This window comes from Manis javanica, unplaced genomic scaffold, assembly GCF_040802235.1.
Source record: "Manis javanica isolate MJ-LG unplaced genomic scaffold, MJ_LKY HiC_scaffold_23, whole genome shotgun sequence".
In the NCBI taxonomy this organism is placed as follows: Eukaryota; Metazoa; Chordata; class Mammalia; order Pholidota; family Manidae; genus Manis; species Manis javanica.
In genome coordinates this window covers 2,859,054-2,884,752 of record NW_027332169.1, presented here as the reverse complement: position 1 = coordinate 2,884,752, position 25,699 = coordinate 2,859,054, and the positions used below count along the sequence as shown (strand labels likewise).

Below are 25,699 nucleotides of genomic sequence, written 5' to 3'. Positions count from 1 at the left end.
TATGCACAGCCCCCCCTAACACAAACACTACTTAAAGGATTGGAGAGCAGGTACTTGGGCTAATAATGATTCCCTGATATCACAGATGAATAATTACCAGCTCTTCTCTGAAGAAGGAGGGATAGGAGAAGATGGTAAAGGGCAGAAGTACCTGGAAGAAGAAAGAGAGAAAAACATTCCTGTTCCTCTTCCATTCAAAGTGTATTAAGTCAGAAATTATCTCTCCCCTCCATCTCCCTTTCCCCCAACCCTGTCTCTCCCTCTTTCTCCCATTATCTCTCTTTCTCTGATAAGGTTTCCAGCTTCTCTCCAATGCAATAAATTGGACTGAGCCCACCAAACTTGAAGAAAAGCCTGTATTAAGTCCTGCCAAATATTGTTGGGAGTCAAGATTCACACATATTAAGTGTATGTGTGAATAAGGGTACCACATAACAGAATCATAATGTAACTCCAGAGGGTAAATCCAGGGGCAAAATACCTTTGAAACCGAAATCAGTCAAAGGGAGAAATAAAGTGGGAGAAGCAGTCCACTTCTGCTTTCCCATGTCTCTCTCAACCGGGCTGCAAAAGAGGCCTCCACCCAACCTCTCTGGTTCAGATAAGCCCTCACTCCCCTCTTGTAATCACCTATTGATATGGAGATGAACGGACTTCTCTCCATCACTTGGAAAACACCTATTGTGTGGAGATACCACTAAAGCCAGGCAAGAGATTCTGGAAATATTGCAATTTTACCCACACATAATCAACTACAAAATGAACAATATGAGTAGGAAGTATTTCAGAAAAAGGAGATAAAGAAGAGGATGATAAAAATGTTTGGAGACACCGAGTTATGGGAGCACACTGAGCACTCCTCCAACCCCATGCAGGTGGCAACAGCTTTCTCACAGCCTCACCTGTTCGGTCCCTTTTTGGGTAATGCTCTTATCTAGAAAGTTTCTGCTTATGTTAAGCTGAACACTGGATCCCAGAAGCTCTAGTTCTCTTTCCTTCTGCAGCCTCAGAAATACTGTTTATTTCTTCTTCCCTATATAAATGGAGGTAGTTCCCATGAACTTATAAATCTTTTTTGTGTGAGTTGTAATTCCCTGCACAATAAAGAAAGATTTGTTTTCATGAGCTAATTATACTTACTCTACACCCAATATATTAAAGGCAATGTCAAATGAGAGAAGCAAGGCATTATTTAGGATTTAAACTTGACAAAACCAAGCCCAATTCAAAAGAATTGAAAGCAAAGATTCAAATACATATTTGTATATCAATGTTCATAGACACACTATTCACAATAGCCAAAATATGGAAACAAACTAAATATCCATTGATGGATGAATAAATAAGCAAATGTGGATTATACATACAATGGAATATATATTTTGTAATTTTTTATTAAGGTATGATTGATATACACTCTTACGAAGGTTTAACATGAAAAAACAATGTGGTCACTACATTTACCTGTATTATCAAGTCCCTAGCCATAACCCAATGCAGTCACTGTCCATCAGTGCAGCAAGTTGTCAGAGATCCACTATGTCCCTTCTCTGTGATACACTGTTCTCCCCATGATCCCCCACACCATGTGTACTAAACATAATACCCCTCAGTCCCCTTCCCCCTCCTTCCTCACCCTCCCTCCCACACCCCTTCCCTTTGGTAACCACTAGTTCATTCTTGGAGTCACTGATTCTGCTGCCATCTTGTTCCTTCAGTTTTGCTTCATTGTTATACTCCACAAATGAGTGAAATCACTTGGCATTTGTCTTTCTCCACCTGGCTTATTTCACTGAGCATAATGTCCTCCAGCTCCATCCATGTTGTTGCAAATTGTAGGATTTGTTTCATTCTTATGGCCGAATAGTATTCCATTATATATATGTACCATGGCTTCTTTATCCATTCATCTACAGATGGACACTTAGGTTGCTTCCATATCTTGGCTATTGTAAAAAGTGCTATGATGAACATAGGGGTGCATATGTCTTTTTGAATCTGAGAAGTTGTATTCTTTGGGTATATTCCAAGGAGTGGGATTCCTGGGTCAAATGGTATTTGTATTTTTAGTTTTTTAAGGAACCTCCATATTGCTTTCCACAATGGTTGAACTAGTTTACATTCCCACCAGCAGTGTAGGAGGGTTCCCCTTTCTCTGCATCCTCGCCAACATTTGTTGTTCTAAGTCTTTTCAATGTTGGCCATCCTTACTGGTGTGAGGTGATATCTCATTGTGGTTTTAATTTGCATTTCCCTGATGATTAGTGATGTGGAGCATCTTTTCATGTGTCTGTTGGCCATCCGAATTTCCTCTTTGGAGAACCTTCTCTTCATATCCTCTGCCCATTTGTTAATCGGGTTATTTGCTCTTTGGGTGCTGAGGTGTGTAAGTTCTTTATATATTTTGGATGTCAACCCCTTGTCAGATATGTAATTTACAAATATATTCTCCCATCTGTAGGATGCCTTTTTGTATTGTTGATGATGTCCTTTGCCATACAGAAACTTTTTAGTTTGATGTAGTCCCATGAGTTCATTTTTGCTTTTGTTTCCCTTTCTTGAGGAGATGCGTTCAGGAAGAAGTTGCTCATGCTTATATTCAGGAGATGTTTGCCTATGTTGTCTTCTAAGAGTTTTATGGTTTCATGACTTACATTCAAGTCTTTAATCCATTTCGAGTTTACTTTTGTGTATGGGGTTAAACAATAATCCAGTTTCATTCTCCTGCATGTAGCTGACCAGTTTTGCCAACACCAGCTGTTGAAGAGGCTGTCATTTCCCCATTGAATGTCCATGGCTCCTTTATAATATAGTGGTATCAACCATAATTAACCATATATGGTTGGGTTTATATCAGGGCTCTCTAGTCTGTTCCATTGGTCTATGGGTCTGTTCTTGTGCTAGTACTAAATTGTCTTGATTACTGTGGCTTTGTAGTAGAGCTTGAAGTTGGGGAGCCATAATTCCCCCTGCTTTATTCTTCCTTCTCATGATTGCTTTGGCTATTTTAGGTCTTTTGTGGTTCCATATGAATTTTAGAAAAATTTGCTCTAGTTCGTTGAAGAATGCTGTTGGTATTTTCATAGGAATTGCATTGAATCTATAGATTTCTTTAGGCAGGATGGCCATTTTGACAATATTAATTATTCCTATCCATGACCACAGGATGTGTTTCCATTTATTGGTATCTTATTTAATTTCTCTCATGAGTGTCTTGTAGTTTTCAGAGTATAGGTCTTTCACTTCCTTGGTTAGGTTTATTCCTAGGTATTTTATTCTTTTTGATGTGATTGTGAATGGAATTGTTTTCCTGATTTCTCTCTCTGCTAGTTCATTGTTAGTGTATAGGAATGACACAGATTTCTGTGTATTAATTTTGTATCCTGCAACTTTGCTGAATTGAGATATTAGATCTAGTAGTTTTGGAGTGGATTCTTTAGGGTTTTTTATGTACAGTATCATGTCATCTGCAAACAGGGACAGTTTAACTTCTTCCTTGCCAATCTGGAAGCCTTTTATTTCTTTGTGTTGTCTGATTCCCATGTCTAGGACCTCCAGTACTATGTTGAATAGAAGTGGGGAGAGTGGGCATCCTTGTCTTGTTTCCGATCTTAAAGGAAAAGTTTTCATCTTCTCACTGTAAGGTATAATGTTGGCTGTGGGTTTGTCATATGTGGCCTTCATTATGTTTGAAAGGATGGAGTGACATACAGCAGCAATTCACCAGAGAATTCCGCTTTATTAGGGAAAGGTGCTGGGTTATATAGGAAGGGGCATGAGGTGATTGAGGTGTTACTTCTACGGGGCTGGTGGCTATTGGCTAGTTGCTGAGATTGGGAGGGGGGCAAGAGGTGATTGGGCTTCAGGTGGTGCTGGTGGGAACTGAAGACCCAGAAGAGAAGCAGGAAGTTTGCCATCTTACGGGTGGGGGCCATTCATTCCCCCCTTTCTCCTCTATGGGGTTGTGGACGTTGCTTTCTCTCTGACTGCTTTCTGCTGAACAGGGGCAGAGAAGGGAGTGAGGGCTTGAGGATTGGGAGGAAAGGGTTGATAGGACTCCTCACAGTAAGGATGAGTAGATGTGGACTTCTTCAGGTTGGAAATCAATGAAGGTTCCCTGTAACCATACGTTGAGGACTTGTTGATTCCAATGGTGCCAAGAGGACACAGGTGCCAGAATCCAGGCGTCTGTGGCCATTGTTTCCAGTGGAGAGAAGGGTCCATCTCAGCGTGTGGTGAGGAAGTTATGTGAGGGTGAGGGATCTTCTGTGGCTAAAAGCTGGTAGTTCCTGAGTAAAAGCTGGTTGAAAGTTTGATTAGAGATTTTTCCAACTTGAGATTTGATAAACTTTATTATACAAGGCAAGAAGAGACAGGTGAGAAGAATGATTATTATAGGTCCTGCAATGGGCCACAGCCAGGTAAGGAAGGGGCTTGTTAGTATTGAGGAGAATGGGTTAGAATTGGAAGCATAATGGAGGCTGGAGGCAAGGTTGGTGAGTTTGGTAATGTCAGTTTCTACAATGCCAGATTCGTTGATGTAATAGCAGCACTCTTCTCGAAGGAAGACACAGGTGCCACCCTTTTTTGGCTGTAAGAGATCTAAGGCCCGCCGGTTTATAAGGGTGACCTTAGCTAGTGAAGTGACCTGTCTTTGGAGAGAGGCCAGGGAATCGGCAGTGGATGTCAGGGCTACCTCAAGTTTGGCATTGAGATCTCTAATTTCCCATAGAGAGTGACCCAAGGCTCTCCCTGAAAATCCTGCCCCAATGGCTGAGGTGGCTAGGGAAATACCAACCATAATGGGAAGGAAAGCAGCCCTTCTTGTGTGCAAGGACAAGGGAGGTTGGAGCTCAAGGAATTCTGCCATGCGGTAAAGTGTAAGCTGTGGGATTAGGGTGACGAAAATGCAGGGTGTGCTGGAGTTGGGAGGCAGTGAGTTGAAAAGACTGCCATTACACCAAAAGAAGTGTCCCAGTTGCATAAAAGTCTTAGAGCCAGAGGTAGGGGTGTGGATAGAGAGACAGTGAAGTGTGCTGGAGGGGGGAGGGGCTGGGCCTACACAGTGGTGGATGGTGATATTGTTTGCATATTCTGGTTCCCATAGGGGTATGTCTGCCAGGGGGCAGAAGGGTTGTCCTTCTGCGTGAAAGGAGTAGTTGGAAATGTTAAGGGTCACAGCGGCTAGCAGTGGGCGCTGTAGTGATGTGCACAAGAAACAATTGGTGGTCTTAAGGGTGTGGTTGAGAAAGATGGTGGTGTCCTGAATGAGCTGTTACCAAGAGTAGGAGGATTGGAAGAGGGGCGGGGGTGAGAAGATGAAGAGGCGCCGTCAAGAGTTTGGATAATGACTTTTTTGGAATGTCTGATATCGGATGCAACTTGAGAGATCTGGGAATGAGAGGGAACATACTCTTGAGAGATATGAAGGGTACCGTGGGGGGTCAAGGACCCCCCCATAGTAAACTGAGGCTGTGACTCCAGTGGCCCATCGAGAGTCCCAGGGATCTGGGATTGATAAGGAGAATGAGCCATTGGAATATTTTATGAAATGGTTGGAGGAGTAATACTGTGGGTACTGGGAGTTACCCATGTAATGAATGGCGCAAGACCAGTAGGGACATCCCCCATAGGTGTCTTGCCATCACCTGCAATAGGCTTGTCTTTGGTCATAGAGGAAGCAGAGGTAGGGAGAATAAAGGTAACTGCTAGTGAACACTTCAGTGGAGGGAGGAAAGTGGAGGTATAAAGGCTAGGAGCAGCCTTTCAGAGGGCAATCTGATGTGGCAATGAGGGCAGTAACTTTTGTTTGATGCTGTGTGTAAGTCTGTCTGACTTTGAATCACCATACAAAGGAGGCTGGGGTGGTGGGGTAGACAATAGGAATGAGGAAAAAAAGCGAGAGAGCAGCAAAGGAGAAAAAAATCATGATTCGGGTATGGATGGCAAAGGGGGTGAACGGGAGATGCGGAGTTTTAAGGGATCAGAGGGATGAGGCATGGTAGAGTAGACAGCATCTTGGGCTGTATCCAAAGGACTCTGGATTGTGACTAATGGGTCTTGGGTGTCCAGAGAAGGTGGGTCCTGGGTGTTTGGTTTCAACCTGGAGATATGAATCCAAGGGGTGACAGAGTTATCAGGCAGTGAGAGCTTGGCAGCCAAGGGGGTGCAGAAAATAACTGGGTGTGGACCTTCCCATTTTGGGGTGAGAGAGGGCTGATCCTCTGGCGGCTTATAAAACACTAGATGGCCAGGCTGTAAGTCAGGAGGATTTTGGGAGGCGGATGGATCAGGAAGGAGCCAATCCTGATATTTCCACAATTCGGTGTGGAGGAGAGAGAGTAGCGGAAGGGTCATATTGGGAGGAATTGGTCCTTTGTGGGAAGGTAGCCCTGGAGGTAGAATTGGGCAGCCGTACATGATCTCAAAGGGCGACAAGGAGGAAGGTTTCTTTGGGAGGGCCCGAATGCGGAGTAGAGCTAAGGGAAGTAAGCAAACCCAGTCAAGGTGTAGTTCTAGAGATAGTTTGGTCAGGATGTCCTTTAGAGTCCTATTGGCTCTTTCTACTTTTCCCGAAGCCTGTGGTCGATAAGGACAATGTAAATGCCAGGGGAGCAAAAGTGACTTGGAGAGATTATGGAAAATTTGGGCAGTGAACTCAGGGCCATTATCTGATTGGAGGGAAGTGGGCATCCCAAACCTAAGAAAGATCTGGGTGAGGAGGATAGAGGCAACCACGGACACTTGTTTGTTAGTGGTGGGGAAAGCTTCGACCCATCCTGAAAATGTATCTACTAACACGAGTAGGTATCTGGTACACCGTATGGGGGGCATGTTAGTGAAGTCTATTTGCCAATCTGCGGCAGGGACATTACCCCTTGCTTGATGAGCCGGGAAGGGTCGGGCTATGATGGGGGTATTAGGGTTAGTGCGTTGGCAGATGGTACACCTGTGGGTGATTTGGTTAAGTAGGGTTTTGTCTTCAGGAGAGAGAAAAAAAAGAGGATTGTAAAAAATGGATCAAGGATTGGGGGCTGGGATGGAACAGATTGTGTAAGAAGCGGAAGAGGGCCTTTTTGTCCTAGGAACAGAGGGTGTCTTGTGATAAAACTAAAACCGCAAGGGCAGACAGATCATTGTCTGGTGCGTCTTCTGATAGGGCAACTGACTGGGCTACTCTGTCAGCTTTGTTGTTACCCCTTGTAATGGGGGAGTCATCTTTTTGATGTGATTTGCAGTAGACTATGCCCAGTCTGTGTGGGAGTTGTGAAGCCTCTATAAGTTTGGTAATTAAGGCTGAATTAGTGATGGAATTTCCTTTTGTGGTGAGGAGGTCTCATTCTTTCCATACTGCCGCATGGGACAAGAGAATGTGGAATACGTATTTGGAATCAGTGTACAGTGTGAGAGACATGTCCCGGGCTAGAGTGCAAGCTCTGGTGACCACAATGAGTTCGGCCTGTTGATTGGTTGTACTGGCGGGTAGGGCTCGTACCTCGATGACGTCTTCGAGGGAAACTCTGCGTATACTGCGTAGTTGGTGCCCTCATGTTTAAAGGAGGGCCCATCAGTAAACCATATGAGGTTGGAGTGTGAGAGGGCTCCTTCGGAGATCGTGGAGTGGCACAGAAGGAAGTTGTGTAGGGCTTCCAAGCAATTATGCGAGGGAGTATGAGGAGGGTAGAGAAGAGGAAGAAGAGTGGCCAGATTCAGGGGCGGGCATGGGAGGAAAGAAATGTCTGGATTTTGGAGGAAGGAGGACAGTAAGGTCAGGAGTCTGGAGGGAGGGAGAGTCTGTAAACTTTTGTAGGTTAAGAGGTCCTTTACATTATGTGGGGACAGAATGGTAAGGGGCACCCCAAATGTCAGTTTATGAGCTTCCTTCTGCAAGAGCTGTCGAGTGGCTAATGCCCATAGGCAGGGGGCCCATCCCCGAACTGTGGGGTCTAATTGCTTGGAAAGATGAGCTACTGGGGCAAAGGATGGGCCATAATATTGGCCTAGGACTCCTAGAGCTTGACTGGACCTCTCATGAATGTATAATGAGAAGGGCTTCGATAAATCAGGAGGATGGAGAGCTGGGGCTTCTACAAGGGCTTGACGGAGCTTAATGAAGGAGTGTCGGGATGAGGAGGTTAATGGTTCTTCAGGGGGGCCTTTGCTGAGGTCGTATAGGTGTCTTGCCAACAGGTAGAAGTTAGGAATCCATGCTCTAAAATACCCAGCCAGGCCTAGAAAGGAAAGGATTTCTGTCTTGGTTTTGGGAATGGGCAGGTCAGATAGGAGCCATTTTCTGTCTAAGGTAATGGACTTTCTTTGTTGAGATAGAAGGAATCTGAGGTAAGTGACAGAAGGGGAAGAGATTTCAGCTTTGATGGGGGATACCCGGTAACCTCTGGAAGCTAGAAGGTTAAGTAGGGAGGCAGTGTCAAGTTGAGACTGTTCCCACGAGGGACTGCAGAGTAGAACATCGTCTACATATTGTAATAAGGTGGACTTGAAGTGATCATGATGAAACTGTTTGAGGTCCTGAGCTAGGACCTGTCCAAAAATATAGGGACTATCTCGGAAGCCTTGTGGCAAAACTGTCCAAGTGAGTTGTTCAGAATGTCTTGTGTATGGGTCCGTCCAGGTGAAGGCGAAAAAATCTTGGGAGGAGGGGTCTAGAGGGATAGAAAAAAATGCGTCCTTGAGATCTAGGACTGAGAAGTGGGATGCCGAGGCAGGGATCTGTGATAAAAGGGTGTATGGATTTGGAACTAAGGGATGGATAGGGACAGTGGCCATGTTGATGAGACGAAGGTCTTGGACAAGGCGGAAAGATCCGTTGGTTTTTTTTAACACCTAATATGGGGGTATTAAATGGGGAGTGAGTGGGTCTGAGGTAATTTTTGTTTAAGAGATCTTGAATGATGGGTTGGAGGCCTATGAGGGCTGAAGTGGTTAGGGGGTATTGGGCCTGACAGATATACTGAGAAGGGTCACATAATTTGATAGAGGCAGGAGGACATAGAGCCACGGAGGGGATTGTAATGTCCCAAACTTTGGGATTTACAGGGTGCATGAGGGTGGAACTGGAGCTTTCATTGGGTAGAAGGGGGTCGTCGGCTATGAAGGCCATCAGAAAGGGAGTACTGGGGGCTGTGGGAGTGGATATAGTTATGGAAACATGGAGGAGAGAAAGGATGTCCCATCCTAGTAAAGGGATGGGATACTGGGGCATAACCTGGAAGGAGTGGGAGAAAGGTATGGGATTGTCTTGGATTGTACATAAAAGGGGGGGGGTTTAATGGGAAAATCTGTTTACCTCCTATACCGACTATAGGAGTAATGGCTGGTGTGGTAGGGCCCCGGTATTCTCACAAGACCGAGAAGGTGGCTCCTGTATCTAGGAGGAAGGAGATGGGGTGACCGTCTACTGTTAAAGTAACCCTGGGCTCCTGTTTGGTGATGGAAATGGTCGGGCGAGAAGCCCCCAGGCCCCATCAATCTTCTTCTGCCAGCCCCACTATGGCGGGCTTAGGATGGGGGTTGTTCATCCAGCCTCCCCTTCGGGTGGCTGGGCAATCAGACCCCCAGTGGCCCTTTTTGTGGCATCTGGGGCATGGGGTGGTAGGAGATCTGGGGGAGGGGCACGCCCTTGACCAATGTCCTTCTTTTCTGCACTTGAAATAAGCTCTGGGGGGGCCTTGTTTGCAGAGGGGCGCCCAGGTTGTGGTTTTATCAGCTGGGCCAACATCTGGAAGTTGGCCTGATCAGCCTTTTGTTTACGGCATTCTTTCTCCTCCTTCTGGTTATGGAAGACTTTAAAGGCCACTGTTAGGATCTCAGTCTGTGGGGTAGCCGGGCCCTGTTCTAACTTTTTGAGTTTAGCTTTAATGTCGGGGTAGCTTTGAGCTAGGAAGTATGTCATAAGGACATGTCTTCTGTCAGGTGTTTCTGGGTCCAGGCTGGTATACTGTAATAGGGCTTGAGTGAGTCTAAGAACTTGGAGGGAGTTTCCTCCCTCCTTTGAATTATGTCTTGAAGCTTTTGAAACTTGACTACTTTACGAGCTGCCTTTTCAGACCTGCTATTAAGCAGGAGGTGAAAATATCTTGAGAGCGGAGACCCACGGCGGTGTTATAATCCCAGTGTGGGTCTTGTTCGGGGACAGCGGTGGGGTCAGGGGGATAGGTGGGGTCAGTCCTGTGGGTTTCTGTAGCATGCATTTGGGCAAAAAGTCCCAAACTCATCTATGCTCTTCAGGGAGGAGGGTATTGGCCAGGAGCATGAAAATGTCATGATGTGTGAGGCTGTAAGACTGGAGGGTCCATTGAAACTCCCTGATGTATGTCATGGTATCAGTGGAAAAGGAACCTAGGCGTTTCTCAAGTTGGGGTAAATCTCCTAAGGAGAAAGGGATGTGAACGCACACGATGCTTTCAGATCCTGCTACCTCCCGGAGGGGGCGATAATTTTGGGAGGCCCTCAGGACCGAGTCTGAGGGGGACTGAAGGGTTCTGGCTCAGTCTGTGAGGGGGAAACAGGTGATGGGGGCAAAGATGTGATAATTTTGGGAGGCCCTCAGGACCGAGTCTGAGGGGGCAAAGACGGAGGAGGCTCCTGGGACTTAGGGGGGCTGAAAGGCTCAGGCTTGATCTGTAGGGGGGGCGAGGGGGATGAAGGCTGAGGGGGTGAGGTGGGGGAGGAGATGGTGGTGGAGGAAGGAGAGGAGTGGGAAGAGAGAGGATGGGAGGCTTCTGCGGGGGAGGAGGCGGAGGTGGCGGCGACAGTGGTAGAGGGAGGAGGGAGGGGAGGGGCTGAAGGGAAAGCCTGTATGGCAGAGGCTCGTTGGCTGGGTCAAAGCAATAGAAGAGGGATTGGGAGTATGGGGAGGGGAGGGAGACGGCTTGCAGGCTAGGAGAACGTGGGGTGGGGAACAGGTGTTGCAGAGGCTGGGATTTTGAGCTAGGAGGCGAAAAGCTTCGATATAGGGAATCTCCTTTCATTTTTTTCAGGTGCTGGCAGTAGTTAAAAAGATTGCGAGTGATGTTAGGATCAAGAGTTCCCCCTGTGGGCCATTGGTTGTTATTGTCTAGGGGGTATGTTGGCCAATCTTGGGAGCAGTGTTTATGGAGAAGTTTTGGTTTTATATCAGGTGTCAGGGAGAGGGTAGCTAGATGCTTGAGCAGGCATTCAAGAGGTGAACTTTCAGGGAGGGATGAGGAGGCTCCCTTGGCTAGAGGACAGAGGAGGAGACAAACAGGGGAAGATGAAAGGAGATCCTTGGACTGGGAGCAGACTGCAAGGAGACAAAGGGCGTCCCTGATGATCCCTGGTGGTGTGTGGAAACTCGTATATGAGTCAGAATTTCTTAGGAAGTGTGGGTCGTCACACAGACTTCTCTAAGAAGTCAGAGTGCTGGAGTCACGAGGAACCTAGTACTAAGAATTTTTGGCAGATGGAATGGAAGGAGGAGGGGGAAAAGGGAGCATTCTCATCCGCAAAGGAGTCACCTCATTTATGGCTGTTGGAGGAGGGACCTGAGGGTCCGCTGCAGCTGTGAAGGCCTGAGGCGGGGAGAGTTCCCTCCTCGTCCCCGAGCTTCAGGGCCTTGCCAGATGATCACGGTCAATGGTGCTGCAATACCTCAGGGAAGAGTGGCCCACTCCGGGGGAAAACTTACCCAAAGGCCATAGAGGAGTGGTGAGTGTGATGAGTCAGCGCTGGAAAAAGAGGATGAGGGCAAGCTGCTGCTGGTGTTGGGGGGGAAGACAGGGCCCAGTTGGGGTGTCCCGTCTCCCAGGTTTTGGCACCAATGAAAGGAAGGAGTGACACACAGCAGCAATTCACCGGAGAATTCCGCTTTATTAGGGAAAGCTGCTGGGTTATATAGGAAGGGGCATGAGGTGATTGTGGTGTTACTTCTACGGGGCTGGTGGCTATTGCCTAGGTGCTGGGATTGGGAGGGGGGTGAGAGGTGATTGGGCTTGAGGTGGCGCCATCGGGAACCAAGGACCCGGAAGAGAAGCCAGAAGTTCGCCATCTTACGGGTGGGGGCCCGTCACATACAGCCTCTTTCTACATTCCAGGACATCATATTCTCTGATCATGCTCCACTGCTTCCTGCATCAGCCAAGCTAGGGCAGCACGCTGACTCCAGATGGAATAGCTGACAAGAGTCCCCCACCTGGGGTTCTGAGAGTAGCTCAGAAGAGCAGAAGTGAGATTCTGCAGGGCCTTGAGGGTTCCCAGGCCAGCCATTGATCTCCTCACCACCTCTAGAGCCCTCTAGGGCTGAGCAAAATCCAATGTTTCATTAACACAAAGATTATTCACAGCTCCCTAATGCATTCTGTAGCCAGGAGGGCCTCATGTTAAATCACAGAATATGTAAGGACAGAGTCTATGGCTGCTGTCAAGCCAGTCTTAAGTAAGCAACCAATGTTGGCACAGGCGAAGTCAGATTAAGGTTGTTGGTGACAGCCAGGGTCTCTACTCTCTTAACCATGATGCCTGAAGTCCAGCTGTTGCAGCTACAGGTATCACTGGGGAGGCTGCAACATGGAAACATTTGTGAGCACAAACTTAGCCTGGTCATTAAAGAAAGAGGATTGGCCTAGGAGCCCAAGACCTGGGTGATCTCACCAGCTAACTATGACCTGGCCCTCTCTGGACCTTCATTTCCACATCTATAAACAAAGGAAGGGGTGACCATAAAGGCCTGCAAAATTAAATGCCTTTGGGACAAGACAAGTGTATACTGGCAAAGTTGATCTTTGTAACTGGCTAAATAGAGAATGTGACCCCACCTGAAGGCATATGAATTCTCCTTTCAGTTTTCAAAGACAAATAAAGTGTTTCTGTGGGTGAAATTCATCTGGCAGTCACCAGTCTCTATTTCCTAGATTCAAGCTTTCCACCTCTGATGCTGCTTTCTATGGAAATTATCCTCAAAAAGCAATCTTCTAAATACTGATCCTGTCTTTATTGATGCAGACAGAGGTCTCCCACACTGTCATGGAAAGTTCCTATGGTGGGAGGAGGAGGCACGCTGAGTGTCTAGATTTATGGGGTCTGGTATTTGGGCAAAAAAACTCTAAACAGGTCCCACGATTGCCAAAGCAACATTCCCAACTTATATTATCTTAAGAAAAGTGAGGGACTCAATTAGGGAACTCAAAGGGGTAGCTTGGATTACATAGAAAGAATGAGCCATGTGGAATTTGCCCCCTCCTCTCCAAACCCTAACTCAGAAAGGACCCTCTCTTGGATAATTCAGGCTAATGTCTTAGGTCAAGTTGTAGATCCTTTCCTCCAGCCATGTGTTTATTCTGAAGTCCACCTGACCCTTTCCTAAGTTCTTCTGCTGTGGTACAGAAGCCTCTTTAATCTGAGGCAGACCAGGCAGTCAGGAGGACTGACTGAGCAAGAAATTACAGGACCTCCATTCACCCTGGGTGGGGGTTGGGTGTTCCTGCAGAGACAGGAATGGGGCCAACACTCTGCCCCTAGCATCCCACCATGGATTATGAAGTGAAATCATCCTGGCTGTCAGGAAGGGCTGCTTAAGTACACATGTAATACTACATGCACATGTGCAACACCAGGGAAAAACTGTAAGAAGGAGGTTTACCCCATGGGTCAGTGGGAGGCACTCAGAAACAGGAAAGGAGGGACTATGTGCTGTAATATAGGGAGAAAGGGGACTGCTTTCCTAAAAGAAAGACAACATGTTGAGGGAGCTACAGAGAGGAAACTCATTGATGGAAGTGTCCAGAGAGAACAAAAGACAGAGATCTCACAGTGTATATCACAAAAGACCTTGGAACTTCCAGGCTTTGGTCTGAGTTTGATGGACCAGCTGGTCTAGTCATTGACCTCTCCAGCCTCTCCCTTCTTAAGTTTTGCTGAGCCAGGAACAGAAGACTGATAATAGGGACCCCTTTGCATATTTCCCTCCTTCCCGTGCTCCCAAGCCAACATGGGACTCAAACCCCAGGCAGATCTGCTACTTTTCATACAGATGATGTCACCTCCCCTCCACTCAAACACAGAGCACCAGACTCCTGGGCCAATGCAAAAGAAATCAAGCTGGAGGTAGCAGGACAGGAAACTGCTCCCCTGGTTCATGTGGGCTGTGCCTCAGGCAACTGAATCAGGGCAAAGAAGAACTCTGCTATTTCCCCCACGGCATGTTTGCCTTTTTTCTTGGAGGAAGAAATTTCCTAGGAGTTGCTGCATCTGCACCACCACCACTACTCCACATTCATGCAGTTCATAAGGGCTCCAACCCAAGTTTCGAAGAGGAGCTTGGCCATCTGCTAATTGAATCCCCCTTAGGTCTAGGGACTGGCTCAAGAAAGGGTGTATGACCCAACGATCCAGCCACTGAATCCCAGCTGTTGTGCAGTAGCAACTGGGGCAAGAGACAGTCTTCCTTTTCCCTCTGGGACTAAGAGCAAAATGATGGTGCTAAGACTAGAAAGTGTCTTCTGGCTGCCAAGAATCCCTCTGCCTCACCCTAGAAACAGAATTCAACATCCAGAAGACATAGACCAAGACTGGGTGGTCCAGGTTCTTGAGTAACTTCAGTAAGTTACCTCCCAGCTTTCATATCTGGAGAGGAGAGTGAGAATGCTGTGAATTCATTCATTCATTCATTCAAAGCATTCATTCACACACCACACATACACTAATATAATACATGCACACCTATACATACACACACAGCACACACACCATACATACACACATACACACCACACACACATATACATGCACATATGCATATGTGCACACACACCATACACATATACATAGGTGCCTGTACATATACCACATGCCTGTACATATACACAGTTGTACACATATACATATGAAAACATGCATATGCACATATACACACCACATGTCTACTGTGGCTACAATACTGGGAAACTGAAATTTCACATTTTATTTATAAATATAAGCTTCCTCAAAAATAAAAAAGAAACACAAATACCTAATCACTAAGAATTTAATGCAGCACATTGTGGCTTCTCATAGCAGAAGAAGGAACCATTAATCTGATGAGGAGAGCCAGGAAATGAAATGTAAAAGGGTAGATTAACAGCCCCTTTAAAAAATCAGACAGTTCACTTCCCAAAAGGGAGAATGAAATCTGAAATCTGAGCTTGTGCAGGCCTAAATGTTCAGTAAAGCTTTGTTGTCTCAAGTGACTTTTAGTTGTTTGTGTTTCCCCCACCCCCAACTATAGTGTTTCCTGGGGGTGCACATGGTCAGGGCTGAATCGAGTGCTGTCTGTAACATACACAGTCTCAGTCCTTTACTGTTCCATAACACTGAATTTTCATTCCTGTGGAGAGGCTGGTACAGTTGAGGATCTATAGCTGGTAGCTGATTGTGACAATAGAGGAGAGAGAAAGAAGAATGGGGGAGAGGGGCAAGGGAGGGCTCCACTGCTCAGATATAGACCTGTGGGGTAATCTGAAGACATGGGTCCTGGAAGTGTGAAGGGATGATTGGTGAGATGGTTAGTGTCACAGGTTTTGTGTCCCCTCAAAAAAGGTACGTCGAACCTTAGAGTGTGGCCTCATTTGGAAATATGGTCATTGTAGATATAATCAGTCAAGATGAGGTCACACTGGAATAGGGTGGCCCCCATTCCAGTATGACTGGTGTCCTTACAAGATGGCCATGTGAAGTCAGACACAGGGATGATATGACAACAAGAGCAAAGACGAGTTACACAGATGTGAGCCGAGCATCACCAAAGATCCTAGCAGACCGGAGCTAGGAAGCATCACGGAAGGGTTCCCAGAGGTTTCAGAGGGAGCATGGCCCTGCCAACACCTGGATTTCAGACTTCAAGCCTCTAGACTGTGAGACAACCAACTTCTGATGTTTGAAGCCGTTCTGTTTGTGGTATTATGTTGTGGAGCTCTAGCAAATTAACACAATAAAGTGATCTTTTCACCTGCGTCAAACTCCTAGCTCCACCTCCTAGGCCCTGCCTCCACACTCACACCCCCATTCCACCCACCACTGCTCTAGCATGACTGGCACGAGGAAAGTGAGAAATGGTGCAAGTGAGTGAGGTAAAGTCAAGCTGATCCTCTCTCCTGCCATGCAGCGGTCTCCCAGGGAGGACACTGCAGTGAGCCTCAAAAGAGCCCCACTCCAATCTACCTGGGTAGTCCACACTGCAGGAGGGCAGGCTCACAATCCCCATGCCTGCTGTTGCCTGTGAGCCAGAGCCATGCTCTGAAAGGCTGGCAGAACTTGGAGGGGACAGGAACTGGAAAGCTGCATTTGGCTTTGAACAGAATTGGACACCCAGTGCCCCAAGACCCTCACCACATGCCCAACTTACAAATGAACAGATCAGGGAGGCTTCCTAAGTACCAAAATGACTGGGGGTCCTGGAGCAGGGAAACCCCAGCTGGATGATCCTGCAGCAGGCATGAGGGGAAGGAAGATTCTAAGGCTCATCCTCTGAGATGCCCCAATTCTCCTACCAATTTGCAGCTTTCCTACAAAGTCACCTTAGTGTTCCTACAAAGTCACTGAAATACTGGTATTCTCTGAACTAAAGGCAATTTTAAATCATATCCCCAGGCCCCTGGGAGATCAGAATTCAATTCCATATGGTTGATCAATCCATCACTATTATCACCACCTGTCCTACACCTGCACTGCTCCAGAGATAACCTGGCAGTAAGTGCCACAATTCTGGCACCAGTTTATACACTCACACTCAGAGAACAAACACAAACCCTGACACTCATGGTGTCTACCAAATGTGGACATTTATCCACAGACTTATACCTAGAAACACTCAGCACCACAAACATTTATACACACACTGACATTATCTCCAACATATAGAGCCACGCACCTTCACCAAGAGACCTACAGGCACAATTATACACAGTCAGAACAAACTCACAGAAACAAACACTTATGGAGACATACATGCAACTTACACATCTACTCTCCAAGACACAGAAGTATACATTCCCTCTCTTTTTAATACAAAAACATATACACACTACAGTACTCAGTAAATCAACATGGGCCTGTACAACAAAGCCAGGGAGCTTTTCTTAGTCAAGATCCTTAACATCCAAACAAAGCCAATTAATGCCACACATAAAATGGTTAGAAATAAATCTGTTTAGTACAGAGTTTTAATTGGTGTTGATTTTTTGAAAGAAAGGAAAATATCTTTCATTCCCCTCAGGTGCCCACCATTCTGGGAAAACCCCTGGGCCATGCCCTCCTTCCTGGGCCAGGCAGGGTCCTGCCTCCCATGCTGTGAAGTGGATGGCACTCAATGTCTGCATCACTCAGGAGAGATTTGAAAACTGGGAGCAGAAATCCAGGCCCTAAACACAACAAATACCAAAGACAGACATGGAGAGGGATGCCAAGAGAGAACTGAGACCAAGACAGAGAATAAATGGAACTAGAAACAGGCCCAAAAGCAGAGCCTGAAGCAGGAGGTCAGTGCACCCAGGAAATGACAGTGAGGCAGGAAGCGTGGGAGAGGCCAGCACTCTGTCACCACGCGCACACGCACAGACCACACATCATCCATCAAGGGTGAATCAGAGAAACCCAGACCTAGAAAGTTTGCCTCAGCAGGTGGAGAGAAAGGATAAATGGCTGTCCCTCCTCCAGCCCCTTACTGTTTGCCTGAGGTCATACTGCCCTCTTATGGACTCTCGGTAGAGTCACTAAAGCCAGAGGCATTACTGAGAACTTTTACCCTGTGAGTCAGATGTTCACATCAATGGATTCTTTCTTTAATAAAAGCATGTTTAAAGGAACTGAAATAGGTAGAAATATATAAACATGCATGGTAGAATGAGCTGAGGAATATTGGAATGGACCCTTGGTAAAATCAGTATTTTATTTCTTGGGGGAGTAAAGAGAAGAGAACATAAAGCAGTATTAACATCTGTGAAATCAGAATTCTGAGTACACAGAGATCCATTTTATATATTAATTATATTATATTATATTATATTATATTATATTATATTATATTATATTATATTATATTATATTATATTATATTATATTATATTATATTATATTATATTATATTATATTATATTATATTATATTATATTATATTATATTAATTATACTATATTATTATATTATATTATATTAATTATATTATATTATTATATTATATCCTGTATATCTTTGTAATATTTTGTAATTAAAAAGAAAATTAAAGAAAAATTACAGTGTTAAAGGGGGAGGAGAACTCCATGGCTAATCCTACTAAAAAGAAAAGAATTTCTTTGAAAAATTAATAGCCCATATTTTTCATCCCTTCAGTGATAGATTATATTGTCCCCAGTCCTTTTATCTTTTCATATATGCAAAGAATACATGAATTTACAGTTCTTTCCAGTAGAAGCACAGTTTATTTGTTTTCCCTTGACTTTGAGCTTGGTCATTGAATGGCCAGTGGAACATTAGCAGATGTGACAAGCAGGAACTTGAAAAGCTTGTGTTCTTATGTTTCTGGTATCACCATGAGAACATCCTCCAGCTAGCTCACTGTTCAAGGAAGATGGGAGACCCACAAAACAGGCCTGGACCCAACCTGACCCCAAGTTGATTAGCCAATTCCTAGTCAACATGGAGATAGGTGAGAAAAAATAACCGCTGCTCTAAGTCGCTGAGCTTTAGGAGGCTTATCACACACTGTTGTTGTGGAAGTGGCTTACTGTTACTTTTTCCTTTCTTCCTTTCCCATTGTCACCACCTGTTCCTCCCCTAGTCTGCCTGACTCCAGACAGGAGTTCCATTCTCATATCCAACCCATCTGCTGCTAAGTTGATCTCCTTAAAGATCAGCCCCCACCATGCCACTTTCCTGCTCACAGTTCCTTAGAAAACCAATCTTCTCCTGACCCCTTAGAGTTTTGCTTGGCCTGGATTCAACCAATCCAACAGCCAATGACATCTCACAAGAACACCACTCCAATCAAACTGTTCCCCATTCCATGATCCAAATACACCATTCACATTTGCTTGTCACAACTTTGATCATTCTAGACCCCCTGCCTGAAATACCCTCTCCATTCTAGATGATCCTGAACATCCTCCAAGACACTATTCAAGTCCCACCCCTTCTTGGGAAGCTTCACTTTAAAGTGTTCAACTCTTATTTTTGCTCACCCAGCATTACTCCTTCTCCTTCTTGTTCAGCATCTAATTTTCCTGGGGACTCAATCCTCCTCCACCTTCTATCCTTGTAGTATATGTGGGTCTCCATCTGCCTTCTTAGCCCTCAGTGTAGGCTATGACCAAAGCTTGGCCAATCTTGGAGGGCATTCTACCTCCCTGGCCAGTAGTTGGGTCACATATGGGCATTTGACTGGTTGAGAGCCAATGAGAGCCTGGGACTTTTGCTGGATTTTGGGAAACAAAAATCCTTTTTTGTCTTGAAAACTTGGTCTAGAGCTGCTGGTGACCATGTTTGCCCCTGCTTGGGGCAGTTTGCCTGAGAATGAAGCCAGTACAGTGGACAACAGAGCCAAGATGTGAAAAGGCATGTTCCTGATGCAGTCTTGGAGTCTCATCTCTAGCCATGCCTGATGCACATGCTCTCTCTGGACTTCTCAGTTTATAAGCCAGTGAATACCTTTCATCACCGGATCTGTCACTTACAGCTAGCACAGGTATGTCTGATGCATCCTGGCAGACCAGTGACTAGACATATCTCCACCTTCTGAATTCTCAGCCTTGAACACCTCAAGATCAAAAGTACCAAGAGTCTGAACAGCCTAGAAAGCAAAATTTCTTCAGGGAGAACTGTTAGCGATCTCCCAAGGATTGTATATCTTGTCTCCTCAGCCAGGGAGCTGCAGGGCATCTATCTCCTCATTTATCTCTTTGTACCGTCCCCTCCTCACCATTCCTAGAAGGGAGTCTCATACAGAACATACATATGCTCAAAAAATGATCTGCTGATTGGTTGGGTTTCCTGGACCAGGTTTGTTTTGTTTCCTTTTGTGCCTGTAAGTGAGGCAGCTTCATGCTGCTTTTCAAAATATTTGTACTCATGACATCATAGAAATCCCCTAGCAGATAAGCACTGCTAGGTAAATCTTCCTTGCTTCCCCAGACCATGCCCCATCCATACACACACAAAGACAGACACACACACACACACACACACACACACACTTGCACATGCACACTGACTTTTTTCTGAGGATCTTCTCTTCCTCTGTGTCAATAGCAACTGAGAGGTTATACAGGAATTCCCACCCAAGGAGAACAATGAATCAAATTAAATACCAGGGAATTATAATTCTTCCTGCTCCCTTTTCCAAGGCATTATTTAAAATTTTAGTTGTTTTCCTCCAACACAGTTATGTTCATTGATGTCAGCATGGTCCCACTTTGGGGTAGAGAATTATTTTAGGCGGAGCTCTCTTTTTAACTGCATCCCAGCAGGGACTAAGTCATTGCCCCTTCCCCTGATGTGATAGGTCAGTGCGGGCCTGGCTTTATTCAGGCAGGGCTGCTGAAGACTAGGACTTGGGCTTGTCAGTGTCTCCTGAAAAATGAATAAGCACCCCAAATCTTGGCATCAGTCCTTCATGCCCACTGGCGGCCAAGCTGTAGGTGGCTCAATGCTGCTGAGCTGAGGAGAAGGCTCATGAAGGAATGAGAGTTTCTCTGATTCAGGTCCTAGGCCCTGTCTGTCCTTGTCCAACAGCTCAAGGACTCTGAGAAACTAATGCCTGGCTCTGCTGTCCTCCCAGGAATGGCAAAGTGTGCCAAGCTCACTTCCCAGGACCCCTAGTTCTGTCTTTGAATTGAGCAAGATGGAAATGACTCGCTTCTGTTCCAAGCTTTTCAGACCTATGACTCTGCCTCTGAAAACTAAGTCTTGTGAAGACCAGCCTGGTCTGGCTTCTCAAGGCAGGGAAGTCACCCTGTGTGCCCTAAGCTACAATGGCTCACCCAGGTCCAGGAGGAATTCTGCCAGGGGAAGATGTCTGGCCATGGTAATCTGTAAGAATATTCTTAAAAACAGGAAAGAGGAAGAAAAACAAAGCAGGAAAGGGGAATGCAGAGAAAAGACAGGGGTCCTTGAATAATTCAGGGTTCCAAACCAATCATATATTTTTGACAGTGTGTCTGAAAAATACTTTTTACATAAAATAGGACCATTAAGCACATATTTATACCATAGGCTGAAGCCACAGGCAAGATATATTTAAGAAATAGGCAGCCACAGGAAGAATTTTTGAGTTCTCTCAATTTTGTAAAAGGAATGAAGAATGCAATTGGAAGGCATCTGTCCTGCTTCTCCTTATTTCTAACCCATTTATTTAACCCAAACAAACAAAATGATTTATTTTAAAATCATTTAACTATCTTCAAGCAAAAGGAGCCTTTTCTTGCCAAAATCCACTGGGCCTCCCTGATGAGAAAGGACAGAGTCCTAGAGATTGCTCTCCCAAGGCCCCTACTAATTCAAATGTCTTACTTCCAGGACTGAGGATAAGGGCAAGCATGTCATTCGATGGAAAACAAAACCCCACAGAGTTCTGAGTGCAAATAAACAGCAACCTGTGGGAATATTAACAGGGAAGATGTGCGGCCGCTCAGGAGGGTGTGGTATGGGGTGCAAATGGGGGAGGACCAGGAGTTGGTAGGGACAAGGGCTGGGCCAGCGGGAGCTGTCTCATGCAGTGCTTTGAGTCCCTATGAGCCTCGGCTTCCTCACAAAGTGAGAGGAATGGACTACCCTTCCAAAGACTTTCTCATTTAAAACTCCAAATTTTGCCTAGGAAACAACCAGTGACAAGAAAATGGTTACCTAAACACAGACACTTAGACTCAAAGGAAGAGTAACTACAGAAGATAAAAGATGTGATGAAATTATGCTGTGACATGAAATCCAATGCTCTTGACTTTGACTTCTCATACAGTGCTCTTTCTACCTTCAGAGAATGTGGGTCACTGGCTGGTAGGGACAGATGTTCTCAGTATCATAGTCTTGGTATTACAGGACAGCTGGGTTCCTGGATCTGCCCCATCCTCCTGGCCTTTGTGCATAATTGTGGAATCTATAGGGTTTCATGTATCCTCTATATACATGACATGTTATATATTTAATTCTTGTCCTGCATACTGTACTGACTTTGTCAAGATGCCCTAAATGTCTGTCTTCAGCTTCCTTTTTTTTCAATAAACTATAAAAATTCATCAGTCAGAGCTTTTTTTCACATGTAACTGGGTGTCCTATATTTCTGTTTGTTAAATCTGGCACTTACTTTATTCTAGACACAGTTTTCATTTCGTTGAACCTTAAAAAACCCTAAGAGATAATTGCAACTATTCTCATTTTACCAATGAAAAAGTGGGCATAGAGTGAAGAACCTGCCCAGACCATGAATGAAGAATACTGAGGTCAGGCTCCATGAGCACACAGCCCTAACCAGGAGACCACACTGCCTCCCAAGGGGTGGGTGCTCAATCCAGCAGCAGTGAATAAAGGAGCAGAAATTTTGAAACTGGATATAAAGCAAGGACCAGTTCTCCTAGCTCTGACTTAAATCCCTCTGCAGACCCTGGAGCTCCTGAAACAGCTCTTAGGTGCTGGGAAAGGTGAGCTGGCCAGATGATGGGGTAAGAATGGGGCTCAGGAGTGAAGCCCACTGAAGAGAGTGGAACAGGGGAAGGAAATGGTGAGAAAGTGTTAACCAGCAAATTGTGGGGTTACAGATGATCACTGGTGACAGAAGGAAAATAACAATAGATTCCTGGAGTCAGAACAACCTGGGTTGCAGGACACCCTCCCCAACAGGGCTGACTTCCTCATGAGGCACAGTAGACAATGCCCAGGGCCCATGCAACTTTCAGAGGCCTACAAGGATATTTTAATTTTCCTTTAAAATTAGATGGAAAGAAATGAATATATAATAGTGAATCCAGCCTGGATTATACACATCTTTATGTAAACTCCGTCATAAAGTATTATATTTAATATTTATGGAGGAAGGACCCCATGAAGATGAAAGTGTCTCAGGCCCACAAAAGTTGTAATGGTAATGCAGCCCTGACCCTCAGTGGAGAGCATGAACAAGCCCTCACACACAGCCGGTGCTGGGTAGACCTGGTGTCTGGAGTGTGGGGTCATTGCTCATTGTTTGCGGCACTCTTAAAAGAACACTCTAGTGCTCACTTGTGCTCCCCTAGAGCTCCCAAGTCCCCCATCCAGATCCTCTACAAGCAGGAGCCACTGAAGCAAAACAGGCTTCTCTGAAGTGTACTGCTGTAGTGGGAAGTGGCCAAAGCTGGAGGGAGGAGGGGCGGGTAGGAGATGCAGGGGAGACAATGCACATGCTGGCAGAGGGGCAAAGTTTGCACTGGGGCATAGGAGTTCTGCAGATGGGATGGCTTATTCCAGTCAGCAAGACACACTGAGCTGGAGCAGCCTAGCCCTGCCAGGGCCCCTGCCCTTCCACAAACACCCAGGGTTACTGATGGGCTGGAAAGAAGGGAAAGTCAGCTCAGGAACAATACACACACATGTACACACACAACATGCATGTACACACATAGACACACTCACATAGACACACATACAACATACATGCATGTACACATGGGCATGCCTACAACATATACATATGCATGCAGCATACCAGTACAACAAACATGAATAGAGACACAGCATACACATGTAGATATACAACATATACATACACAGTCACACAGTATGCACATAGACACATAATATACACAACATGCATTTGTACACAGACACACAACATACAGAGAGACAACATATATGCACATACATATACAACACATACATAGGCACACAAAATGCACACATAAACAACATCCACATATACACATAACATATGCACAACATACATGTACACACAGGCTCAAACACATATACATGACATGCATACAACATACATATAGGCACATACATACACAGTGACACACAAAACACATACACATAGACACACCCATTTACACCCATGCATATACCACACAAATACCCAAAGATTTACACAAATACAGATTGACCCATACATGTACACATCTAAATAACACAGAGGAAAGGATTGAAAATAATTACACATAGAAATAACTGAAAACTTAAAACAAAATTGTCTACTCAGGAATGGCAAATTGTATTCTTTAGACTAAAAGTTAAAGAAATTAATAATGGAATGTCAGAGCATAAAAGGCACCTAGAGCTTATCTACTCTAGTGCTCTCATTTTTCAGACAAGAAAATGAGACCTGGAAAAGAGATAGGGTTGGTCTGAGGTCAGCCCTTGTCAGCAGAAGGTGCAGTCCTTAAAGGTGAAACTGCTGGTCATCAAAGGAGAGAGGCTTTTCTCAGAGACAGTGAACACAGAAAATATATATATTCCACCACACAGAGTGAACATCCTGGGCAAGATTACTCAAAGTATGTAAGGGCCACCTCCCTGACCCCCTCACAGACCTCAGTTCACTGTCACTTATAAAGAATACACCCAAGCTGTAAGGAAGGAATCTTCCCAAAAATGCAAGGGAACATCTAAAAGGACACAATTAGCTCTCACTCAAGGTTCCAAATAAAAGATAACAATTCTATTTCAAATTCATAGACTTCTGGAGCGGAGGCAATTGCAGCATTCAGAAAAGACATATAGCATGCCTGGTGATCTCTCCACCTGTTTACTTGTGGGAACAGGATGCCCCTTTCCTGATATAATTTAAAGGACACCAAGAGCGCCCCCACGATTTCCTCTGACTTCCCACTATCAACGTTACTCATTTGGATAAAGAATTACTCATGTTCCTTCTTAGAAATGATTCTCTCCAGAGATCCTCCTATAAAATGTGAATGTCTCGAGGCAGAGCCAAGATGGCAGCATGAGAAGAGTAGTGGAAATCTCCACCCAAACTACATATATCTATGAAAATATAACAAATTCAACTCTTCCTAGAATAAAGACCAGAGGACACAGGACAACATCCAGACCACATCAACACCTGCGAGAACCCAGCGCCTCACAAAGTGGATAAGATACAAGCCCCGGCCCGGCAGGACCTGAGCACACCTCCCCCCAGTTCCCGGCGGGAGGAGAGGAGTTAGAGCAGGGAGGGAGACGGAGCCTAGGACTGCTGAACACCAAGCCCCAGCCATCTAGACCAGAGTACAGACACATTGCATGCGTGGGGTCCTGGATACTAGGGAAACAGGGCAGCAAGAATGGTGAGCAGGTACCAGAGGCCAGCACTGGAGGACAAAAGAAAAGCGAGTGGCCATATTGTTTGTTTGTTTGTTTTTCTGTTGTGGCGAGTGCTTTTTGGAAGTCTTAAAGGGACAGGGACCCCAATACTAGGGAAACAGGACAGCAAGACCGGTGAGCGGGTGCCTGAGGCTGGCATCAGAGAATAAAGAAAAACGAGTGGCCATTTTTTTTTTTTGTGGTCGTTGTTTTGTTTTGGTGGGTGATTTTTGGAAGTCTAAAAGGGGCAGAGCCGGACACGTTGTCCAGATGTAGAGAATCCGGGGATCTCTGGGCACTCTAATCCCCTGGGCTGCAGGAAGCACAGAGCCCCTTACAGAGATAAATAGCCTCCTGGCTGCTGCCCCTCCAATGCGACTCCACCATTTTGGAGCAGCAGCCCAAGCCAGACCATGCCCAGAGAAAC

General features: G+C 45.5%; 1 long non-coding RNA gene across 1 annotated transcript in view; it reads left to right on the top strand.

Annotated features, from left to right (window-relative positions):
• LOC140847591 (uncharacterized) overlaps positions 1-22,552 on the top strand; it is a 70,210-nt gene extending 47,658 nt beyond the window's left edge. The window contains exon 6 of the long non-coding RNA XR_012127631.1: positions 19,471-22,552. This is a non-coding gene — a long non-coding RNA (uncharacterized lncRNA). The remainder of the gene's footprint in view (positions 1-19,470) is intronic.
• The last annotated feature ends 3,147 nt before the right edge of the window (positions 22,553-25,699 follow it).